Source organism: Lichenostomus cassidix, chromosome Z, assembly GCF_008360975.1.
Source record: "Lichenostomus cassidix isolate B80296 chromosome Z, HeHo_3.0, whole genome shotgun sequence".
Lineage (NCBI taxonomy): Eukaryota > Metazoa > Chordata > Aves > Passeriformes > Meliphagidae > Lichenostomus > Lichenostomus cassidix.
Genome location: NC_139511.1, coordinates 31,192,105 through 31,203,319, shown reverse-complemented (window position 1 = coordinate 31,203,319; position 11,215 = coordinate 31,192,105).

Below are 11,215 nucleotides of genomic sequence, written 5' to 3'. Positions count from 1 at the left end.
GACTGTGACCTGAGTTAACTAGATCAGTGAATTAGAATTTTCTGAATGCATGGAGATTTTCTAGACTAGAGAACATTGCAATAGCAGCAACTGCACTGATACTGTTACATATAGATTTTGAATCCTTTTGTATTTGATTTCTAGACTGAGTAATTTGGGTGTACTCTTTGTTTAAAGCTGCATACTTACAAGGCTAAGAAACTTCTAAAAGTGAAACGTGAAAGTCTTATTTGCGGTCAATCTACAAAGCAAAATGGAGTTGTTACCAACAATCTGGCAAAATAAAAAACTCCTTAACACCAATATAGTATTGAGAAGCAGGCATTCTTTATTTGACTGGATGCACAGGGGGATATCTCCTCTGAAAGTCATGCATGCTAAGTACAGCAGAGTTTTAGTTTATATACTGTATTTTACATACACATTCTTCAATTTTGCAGAATAAACATACATATGATAATAATTTCCCTAAAATCATTGACATATTTTCCCTCCCCTTTGCACATTTGCTCTTCTGTTCTGGGATTCTCTTCAGTGATGGCTAGTGCTCAGAGACTCCAATGTTACGGCTGATTTAATAAGTTGGCAGGGCACTGTGGCTGGTGAACTTCCAGTTCTCCCTTCTTACACAATGGGCATTAAGCAGTTTCATAGGCCAGTGGTCTTTGAGGAATAAGCATTGTGTTAGCTCACCAAGTGTAGACAATTTGTCATCTAGTAACAGGAATCCCATATTGTAACAGAACAGTAACTTCACCTGGAGCACTGGTATTGGGCTATGCATGCTAAAATAAATAAGTGCATCGTGTTCCCAGCTCCAGAATGAGTACTTCACCCGTGTGATTTCTCTGTCACTTGGCATTCTTTCCCTGTGAGAGAATTTTTGGTCTCCTCTCACAGTTTTGAATAATGTCCTAAAAAACAGGTGTTGCTTGGCCAAAAATAGGGTCTGAGGCAGGTATAAGGACTAACAGAACAACCAGTGGCTGAGAAGTTTTGTTCCAAGTAGCTGTCTGAATGACAGAGTTAAATTGGTGGTAAGCCAAGGCACAGTAGCCTTGAGACAGACTCAGGAAGGAGAAGACAGCCTGTGGTGTTGTAAGTAACCTAGATGTGCACCTACAGAACCCCTAGCAGTAGTTGTATTGTGCTCATCTTAGACAGCACTGTTTTTCTAAGCTGCATATTTCTGTAGATTTTTTATAAGACAAGCCAGACAGTCCCCAGTTGAGTTTTTCTTGGAATTATGATGTTGCCACTTCCTGAAATAGGATTTTTTTTATCTGTGAGTTTTCTTTTGGTTGCAAAGTAAACAAGTTAAGATAACACCCAGGATGAAATCAGCAACACTTGGGGACCACAAACTTCATGGGTTTAGGTTTCAGCCAGAGCACATTATTATAGCTTTTTACTGTAATTTTTTTCCCCCTCCAAAAGTATGTTAGGCTTCATGCCAGCCCATTTTCTCTGTGGGTTTTTTTTTTTGGTCTCCAAGAGATTTTCAGAGGTCTGAGAGTATACGGCAGCTTGTGGGTTTCTTCTTTGTTGATTCTTAACTCCTACACTGTGACATTCAAATTCCCCTTTCTCTGTCAGTCTTGCCGAAACATCTTAGAGCCCCCCAAATCACCACATGCCTTAAAACACACAGGACAGTTTATCAATTTTCTCTCCACTTTCAGAGCTTTTGGGTTGGAGCTCTCCTGTCTTTCACCCTTCCCACGCAGCTAGGATGTCTAGAAACTTGTTTTATTTCTTGTTCATGAAAATGAAGCTTCTTATGTAGTTCTGTGCCTACAGAACCTGTAGTGAACATGATGAAATTCTCAATTAAATCCCAGACATTGGTACTATTGCTTCCTTGCTGCTTTGAAAGTGGCAGGTTTAAGTTTTCAGTGTTGTCAAAAGTCCCTTAGCATGACTATCAACTTAAACTTGTAAGAATTTGAAAAAGGCTACTGCAAGGAATATGAAGCTCCTATTCACACTGTTTCCTACTCTTCGAACTGTAGAAGTGTTACATAGTACAAATGACATCAGAATCTATATTACACCATGGAAACAAATTTCAGATTCTTACTTCAGTGAAAATTCTCTTGTTTCTAAGACAAACTCTGGTTTTGCCACTTGCAGTTTCTAGCTTTGCTTCAGTTAAATGTGCCCCCATGTCATTGTTTTACAATAGAGAAATTCCATTTCATATTATTTCTCCTAAAACATGCTGTACCTAAGATTCTGTAAGGCAGTATCCCTATAGGGTCCTTGCACAGCAGATCTGAAGTCAAAAGAGTTTTTTGTGTGTGAGTGAAACTTATTTCTTGTAGGGAATCTGGGAGCATTATGCCAAGTTCATTCAAGAAAAGCACAGAACAGATGATAGTACATGATATTACCTTTCTGTCTAACTCATAAAATGCTCTGAAATCAAGGGCAGATTATCCAATGTCATATGACTGAGATTGCTGCAATGCTGGAGAAATATGGGTATCATCTTTGCAGATGGCCAAGAAGGGGAAAAACTTGCCCAGAGACATGCAGAAAATAGGCCTTGGAGCTGATCAAAAGAAAACAAGGTGTCCAGCCCTTTAATTTTAACTGTATATGAAGTGATAAATAGTTTTTATACCTAGGAAAATTAATTAAACACTTAGGGAAATGCAAAAGTGAGAAATACAGCACCTGATACTGCCCAAGAGTATCTTTCATCTCACTGCTGTTAATCTGCAGCATTTAATGACCAGCTTGACACTATCATAAAAGTTCATCTCTAGGTTCTACAAGTTTTTAAAGAAACACTTTCCTCAAAGCAGTAATACATTTATGTTGTCTTTAAACAGAGGATCTGTAAAACACTAAGTGGCAGGGGTTTTCATTTGCTAATAAACTTGTTAACTGTTTTGCTATGAAACTGACTTTGTATAAACTTCCATCCCCTGTGAAATAACTCCCATCTCCTTCTACTTAGGATCCTCAGTAGTGAAAGCAGGCCTACTTTAAGAAAAATGTTTTTAAGGTGTGAGGAGGAAAGTGATTGAGACTGATGGAGTAAATGCTCATTTGTCTTCAATATGGTGATCTTTAATATGTAATAATTGTCTTGTCTACACTATGATTTTGACAGGTGCGACTTAAAATCTATTTCATAATGGAGAGGCAGAATCATTAGACCAAAGTATAAATGCCTCCCTCAAGGAACTCCTGTGCAGCAGGGGACACTGGGGGTGGAAGGTGGGGAGCTAAGTTGGCTTCTTGCTGGGAAAGGAATGTTAGGAGAAGGCATTTTGTGGGCATTTTGATACATGGACGTGGAGCTTGTTCATTTATGCTGTATGCAGTGTTCCTTGGACTGAAACAACCACAGAAAAAAACTTACCTCCATGATCCCAGCCTAAGCAGCTTGACTTTTCAAGCAAGCAGCTCTTCCCTTGGGATTTACTCTATTTAGGAAAGATTTTATGTGGTCATGCAATTCTTTGTTGCTCGCCACAGCACTCTTGCCCTTCCCATCAAAATTCTCAAATGCCAAAAATCTCTGTATCCCACTGCCTAACTTTTGATCAACTAAGAGAACGGGGCCACAAAAATGTGTATTACTGCATCATCTACCAACTGCTGATCAAGCAACCCTGCAAAACAGGAATTTATATATAAAATAAAATATATAATAAAAGGACTTAATTAGATATTGCAAAAACACAGCGGTAAAGGAGAGTGACCAAATTTCAAATAAGGATGAAAAGAAATTTCTTAAAATTTGAAATATTTTATACTGTAATAACAACTGTAATATAAACTTCAGACTTTCCTCCCAGTTACTTGATACAGAATTCCAGAATTATTAAATTAGAAAGAATTCTAAGAATTCTTTTATCAAAAATAGTAAGTATTTGTGATTAAGATGGGGCTTTTGCATAGCTGGATTTCACACTGTTTTGCTGCTTAGGTGAAATATGGATAATAATTTTCTCAGTGTTACCTTATGCTTCCCACATAAAAACTGCCATAAACAAAGTGAACATCCTCATTAAACTGTACCTGCTCCACTTGGCATTTTGCATTTTAAGAGCAGCAAAGTGATTCTGCTAGACCGATTGCTTTGGACAATGAACCACTGAAACTGATCATGTTTTCAGGTGGAGTTTTCTGACCTGACAAGAACAAAGAGACTGATATTTTTGACTTCAAACCATGAATTCTGAAAAATACTGCAAGGTGTAGGTGGCTATGGGGCATAATACTAAAAATATCCCAATATTACATCTGGCATCCTGTGATCCATTTTGCAGCAGTAATTCCAATATTGTTTCCTTCCTATGTAAATTAATGTCCAGACATCAACAGTGTGGTAGTGAACAAAGTTTGATTACTCCAGTGTTCCAGGTTGAAATATAGCTCTGAAAAGGTATTTTTGTTATAAAAGCTGGAAATGTAAACCACCATCACCATACTCGGAGGTATTGAGGCAAAATGGAAATTCACTGCCCTGAATAGGTCACAGTCTAGGCACAGGCTAGGACAAAACAGCTGACAAAGACATGTTCCACACAAGAAGTAGTAGCTTTTACTGAACTTCAAAATAATATGTCTTGAAATTTAGTGATCTGAAGCCACATGGGTGACTTTTTTTCTGTCTTTCAGACTGAAAATACCATTTTAACATAGATAACAGATCACCTGAATTTAACCCAAAATGAAAAATATTCTGGCAGTGACAGTGGGAATTTACAATTCCAGAAGACAAGAAAAAAGAAACCAGAAACAGTTTGAAAAACTTCCTAAAGTATTTATTTTTTTTTCACTTGCTATTAAAATCATGGAGTATAATTCTCTACTTAATTTTATATAGTTTTTAGAAGTTCAGTTTAATGACTAGTTTGTGTTATTATTTGTGATAATAAAACCCCAACCAAAAACTCAGGGGCGTGTCGTAGTTTTCTCCACTAATTTCTTTTTGAACTTTCACTAAACTACTTCTTTGCTATCTGTGGAGAAAGTATCTGTGAATTATGATGACATCTCTTGGCAAGTGCTGTCTTCAGAATCATGTAGCTGTCAAAATATGTGATGAAGTCAAATGGCCTCAAGGGAGGAAATTGTCATTCATTTGTCATCATGACAAGTGATATACCTCTGTGAGATAGTCTGACAGATTAAAGTTTATCCCAAGAATCAAGAAACTTATTTTAATGACTAAACTCCCCCACTTCACAGCCTACCAGCTGTGTCCTTCTTCCTGCCTTTCTTCCTTCCTCTGCATTTCACCCTAGATAGTTTTGCTAGTTCTCTCAATGTGAGTTTTCCACCTCAGACCCATCCAGACAGCCAAACACACTCCTATTTCCTTTTGGTGAGCCCATCCAGGGCTACATCATCATCTGCACCTTCCAAATGTTTTCTTTTTTTTTGGGCCCAAATGTCCCGAGGTGTAATCCCTGGCCTTGTTATTCCACCTGCAGCTGATGGTAAGGTTTCTGTGTAATGCCCTTTAAATGCTTAAAAGTTACTAGTAAAAAGAACTAGAGCATTGTCTTTTTCTGTACCAAACAAGCCCCTTCAACCTCTTTTCTGAGTCATGCTCCAGGTCCCTAATTAAACACTTCAGGACTGAGATCTCTGACACAGAACTGAAAGACTAGTCAGTTTTGAGAATTTTGTCCTCAAACCTGCTGCTGGTAGCTGTTTTTTTTTTGTTTTGTTTTGTTTTGGGGGGGAGAGGTTGTGGGTTTTTGTTTGTTTGTTTGTTTGTTTGTTTGTGGTTTTAGTTTTGTTTGAGTGGAAGACAGAAAAGGAGGTGCTAAGTCTGGGATGCAGGTATAGAAAATGGGTATTTCTGCTATATGGCCACAAAAGGTGATTGTATGAACAGAGGTGAAGAAGTGTTGTGCTCCTTAGTGAAATGCCTCTGTGTTTGTTGTGCTAACAGTTAAACTAGGGGGAAGTATTAGTTTTGCTTGAAACTCCTCACTCCCTGCCAGTGTTTCCCAGTGGGACTGTATTTTGGTTCAGAGATGTTGTAGGAATTTTAAGGGATTGTTCACAATGGCTGTGTTTATGGGAATACTCTTTCTTTGCTGCCTGTTGTATTCCCTGCTGATGTGCTTTGATCTAGGTCTCACCTCCATACACACTGAAGCTGTAATATGGAAATACAGTTAAAAAATTTCCCATTGAGATCTTTCGCTGTGTTCTTGCGAATCGAGGAGATGATAGCAATAAATAAGAGCATCCTTGTCATGTCCAGAATATCACTGACATTCTTGCTTGTGTATCAAAGGAGGATCAGAAGCTCATTGTCCCCATGCTCTGCTACTCTGAGCAACCAGGCTGTGTGCCTCAGCCCATCAAACAGTAGCATCCTGAGGCTTCTGCTGAGATCAAGAATCTGAGTTCAGACTCCAGCAATACTGTAGTGTAAAATAAAAATTATAACAGCAAACAACCAGGAGAAATGGAAGGATGGGTCTGCAGGCATATAGGTTATTTCCAGTAAAGCTAACACGTAGAGATGATATTCTCAGCACTCTTCCGCACTTTCTTCCTGATTAAGTTCCTTAACATAAATTTGGTTTGTATTCTGTGCTTACACAACCACACAGGATTACACCAGAAAGTTTTTCCTGGAGAAGGGTGTAACTGACAAAGAAAGGTATTCATGCAACTCAATAGTTTACTGCCTGCAAAATAGCTTGAGGTCCTCCAGTGTTACCAGTATCAGAGCAATATATTGTCATTAACTACACTCTGGGGAACACTGTAATGCAGAAGAAAGCTGAAGAAAGCTGAGCACTAGCTGCCAATGCATCACAGCTTACAGCATCTGCTTTTTTTGTTCCTATTTCCTGCAGCACTTGCATGGTCACTTCTACGTTCAGGTTTTCTCTTATTCACCACTTTGGCAGCAGAGCAAGAAATCTGAAGTAAAATTGAATGATGCAGCTAACTACTGGGTCTTTCCTCCACAATTACTTACTGTGTGTTAAGTAGTGCAGTAGCATGGGTTCAGCAATCTGTTCAAGCCTGCATGGGTCTGCGCTTAAATGTGCCTGAGCCACTAGAATTTTTCCCTAGAGGTAGGCGTGAGTGTGAACAATTGAATGAAGGAAAGGATGGATGTAAATTTGCAGTTTGCCACACAGAAAGGTAAATTGCCTTTTGCAGTGCTTTCTATTCCCACATCCTCAATGGGGTATAAAACCAGTTTGGATTATCCTGAAATCAGACATTGGCTCGAATGGGGGACTTTTTGTCTGGTTACAAAGAGTTGGACCAAGTGCAGCCCTTGGAGATCTGGCAAGGCAGAGGCAGCTTGATCCATATGGATGGATCTTTCTTACATGAAACCCTGGAGCAGTTATTCAAAAAAGACTGTGTTGATCCACCTTCAAAGCACCTGGTCCATTGGTGGCAATCTCAGCCTTCGTGAGTGATGGCTACAAATTCTGGCTAGGTGTGGAGAGTGGTCGTTCGTGAGAAACCTTGTGTTGCAATGATAACACCAAAAGTCATGCTTGTGGCCAGCAAGGACTGGAGTTCAGAGACAGAGCCTTGGCCTGCTGTGCTTGTACACTGGCAGGGAACAGTTTTGGAAAGAGAAAAAGTTGTGATTGCGAGAAGGGGAAAAGGCAGGAGAAGGAGTCAATTCCAGCTGAGGTGTGAAACATGGCACCGATGTGGAGCAGCTTCAGAAAAGCAGAGGAATCCTCTGCCTTGAAAACAGAATAGTCTAGTTTCATAGGGTACTCTGCCTGCAAATTTAGTGCTCACAACAGCATTGTGACAAACCTAGCTTTTGGATCTCTCTAACATGAAAGTATGCAGAGCAGGGGCTGCTTGTGGAAACAGAGTTAACACAGCAAGTGTTTAGGACAAGGGTTTGACTTTGTCCTACAACTGAGAAGCCTCTGCCTTTATTATGCAAAATAGAATCTGCAGGAGGATATGGAAACTGCAGGAAGCAGGTGATCAATCTGAGGGGTGAATGATAAAGACAAATGTAGTGGGGGAGTTAACATATTCGGGGCCTCTGATACATCCAGCTGCCTTTGGTAGGAGGTGTTGGAGCTAGATGCTCTTTAGGGTCCATTCCATCCCCTTAACATTCTATGCTGGTAAGATTTTAATAGCCTGATAGAGGCACTGAATCAGGCGTCCCCAAGGCAGGGATACCTTGGAGTGCAAAGCACCTACAAGGGTGGGAGGAGGCTCTGTGAAGGGCTTGCTTCAGCCTGTTGAGTCCCACTGGATGCCATGCCAGCTGTAGGAAATTTACTACTGACGTAGGCTATGGAAAAAATAATGAGTGTTTGCAAAGGCTAGGAGGTGGCCTGGGGCACTGCATTGTACCCAAAACTGTCTTCACTCTACCCTCTCCACCCCCTCAAAATGGGACTTATGACAAGATTGCTGTTGTCCTTTTATGCTGCAAGAATCTTACCTTTAACATCAAATTAGTAACATCATATGCAAAGACACAAAGCACACTCAAGAAAAAGAAGTATGGAGTGATTCCTGTCCAAGTATTACAGCTGTAAAGCTCAAAAGTATTTCACAGGTTTATGGTGAAATTGTATGTGTTTTGAGTTTTACTAGCTTTTACTAGAGTTTTCGTGCTAGAATTTTCACATTCAGAAATAGGAAAAAACTCTAAAACCCTCTGTGTTCCTGCACAACTCTTCTGTAAGGACTGTACAAAGTAGGATTTTGAGGCATGGCTGCTGAAAGCAGTGTCTCAGCGGCTGGGTATCCCCTAGATACTTTGAAAGGGATGATATTTCAGTACTCAGCTCTCACCCTTACCACATCCAAAGGAAAACAGGATATCCCTGTAGGATACCCCTGTTTGAGCACCCCCAATCACTGTGGTTTCAAATGCAGTTCATAGGCTCTGGGAAACACGCACACAAGGGCTTCTCAGTGTTCAGCTTACTGATTAATCCTGTAAGCCTGGCAGGATGTCCAAGGCTGACAGCTTGGAGAACGCTGTGTGCACTGCTGTGCACATGCAGTTTCTCTGCTGGTGAGGTGACCTCGGCCATAGAGACCTGGGTCTGCTTGGGTCTGCTCCTTGGGGCCACAGCCTTCCTCACATGGCAACAAGCAGCTCAGTACAGGCTGCTAACCTGCTGCTCAACCAGCACAGAGAGGCAGCATATTATAGCGAGTTCTCATCAGTCTGTGCTGTTCCACAACGCAAATACTCCCCCGGTTGCCTTTAGAACACTCTTTTGAGTAGAAGAAAAACATTTTCTGCAGAAGCAAATGGCCTGAAAATGTTCTCAGAATACTTAGAAGAATTGGCCTACTATTTTAGCTACAGTACATCTAAAGTGCTTATTTTCTGGATTTGCTTTTTATCTGAAACAAGTGGGATGTAGAGCAAAAACAGAAGCCAGCAGATTGCCTTGCTTATGGGATGCTTTGTTTGCCAGGCAGAGCTGTGTCACACTGACCACTTACTGCTGCTGACAGGTGGCATTGCTCTTGCATTTCTGCACTGTTAAGTTCTGTGGCCAAGGTTGTTCATCCTGCATTTTTTCGTAGTGCACCCATTTCTCCGTCTTTTCCTTACTAAGAGATACTGGTATTTTTCAGGCACTTCACTCCCCATCTTTGTTATATTTTTTTCCACAGCAAGCTTACAATTTCACTAACTTTCCCAGGTAATACTGAAGCTGTCAGGAGCAGTATAAACTACCCTACCCACATCCTTGGGTGAATTAGGAGAGGATAGTGAAGCTGCCTCTTTTCTTGTCAGCCACTAGAGTAGAATCTGCCTTGTGAAAGGAATTTGGGGCTCTGTTATGTTTTGGTCCTATCCATCACAAATGGCAAACTTTAGCTACAGGGAATATCTGCTTTCAGAAGTTGTTATGTGCTAAAGCTTACAAAAAATAAAATTTGCTGGAGGGGAATATTCTACACAAACAATTAAGTCTGCTATTCATGAATTTCTCACTTGAAAAGCCTGTCATCCCAAACAGCTGGTGTAATTGCCTGTTTATAGTACTGACATGGACCAGAGCAAATACAATGATGGCACTGTGCAGTCAGAGCTGTTTCAGCATGAGAAGACTTTTTCATATTATTTCCTCCAAAACCCCACAATAAATTCCTTCTGTTAACTGATGTTGTGGACAATTGAAGGACAGTAAAAGGTTTTATGTTGAACCACAGCCTACATAAGTATGGACTGCATCTGAATTGTCAAATCATGGCTATTTGTCAAAGGAAAAGGCTTGAAATGCTTACATCTATGCTGTACTTAGTAACAATGTGTGTGAAATAATTTTTATTAGATAGACTGACATTCAGACTTTCCAAAGCAATTGGTAATTAGAAGTGAGTGATATTTCCAGTGTGCTGGTTAATGATGGCTGTCATCCAAACATGATACTTCTGGACATTGACAGATTCATTTGCTAACAGCACAAATACTGGCTTTTGAGTTCTGAGTGTGTGTTCATGTGGCTTCCTCTTCCCCATTCTCTCAAGAGTCACCTGTAATAATTAAACACTCAGATCCTCCTTGAAAAAATGAAATCCAAGGGATTTACTCCTGTGGGTGCAGTATTTGAGATGCATAGGCTTGCTAGCTGCAGGGCTTTGTTGGTATCTCTGATGCTGTCCCACTCCACTGGTTAATGTCATGAGTAGTCTGTAGCTGGAGTGGTGCTTTTCCCTATTGCACTTTTCCTCCCACAGAAAATGGCTTAGGGACACCCCTGAGCCTCTGCTCTACAAGTGAGAGTGGACTTTTACTTTTGCACACAGATGCAGAACTGTGAGGAAACAGAAACAGCCAGATATGAGATGATCCCACTGTCCCTTGCATCCTTACATTGCAGCTGAGTGACCTGGGGAGAGAAGTACCTGAATTTGGCTGTGTCTTAGTATGAAGTTGGTGGTGGTGATGACCTTTGTACACAGAAAATCAGACAGTTAATTATACAGGTCCCTTCATACCTTAGTTTTCAAACTGATGACATTCCCAGTTTGAAACCCAAGGGACTGTGAAAGGACTTAGGTACAGGAAATCTTCCTTATCATGCACAATACATTGAAGTTCTGCAGTTCTTCCTCCCAGGAGGATCAAAGCCTATTTCTTAGATAAAAGCAATTTTCTCAAACGTAACAGGTTGGAAATTGCTGAAAAGAAGTGGTTATCTAGAGTAATAGTGCAAAAATACATTCAGTATAGTAAAAAAATCTCTCCCTC